This window comes from Penaeus monodon, chromosome 24 (genome assembly GCF_015228065.2).
Source record: "Penaeus monodon isolate SGIC_2016 chromosome 24, NSTDA_Pmon_1, whole genome shotgun sequence".
In the NCBI taxonomy this organism is placed as follows: domain Eukaryota; kingdom Metazoa; phylum Arthropoda; class Malacostraca; order Decapoda; family Penaeidae; genus Penaeus; species Penaeus monodon.
Genome location: NC_051409.1, coordinates 6,336,019 through 6,336,563, shown reverse-complemented (window position 1 = coordinate 6,336,563; position 545 = coordinate 6,336,019).

Here is a 545-nt window from a genome sequence, read left to right as displayed (position 1 = left end):
TTTCTTATGTTTCTCGAATTATCTAGATACTTCTTTTCTCATTCGTTGAACATTTTGCTTACCAGTTCGTTTCTCCGTTTTCTTTTCCATGCGGATTTCCTGTTTTCTTTATTTATTTTCTTTCACTTACGTCAGGATAAGATATTACTTAGAAATTTCGTTTCGTCAACGGGACATGAGTAACATTACATTATTATATTACTTAATCATCATCACCATTATTAGTTTCATGGTTTTCTTTTCATGCTGTGTGAAGGATATGTTATGCGTGCAAAGATTGTTCTAGAGGCTCCTGTATTACAACACAAATGTAGATTATTGAGGAGCTAAGTGTCAATAAGTTTACATAATATGTTGACATTTTTCGTTTTTTATTATTATTTTTTTAATTCTCAATTTCCTGTGTCTCCTACAGTTTCATTTCGTTTCCTCTCTGTCTCTATGTCTGTCTACTTGTCTTTGTCTCTGCCTCTCCCTCTTTCTCCTTCATACAAATACTGTATATTCTACATTATTGTTTATAAAACATTCTTATATTCTTTTAA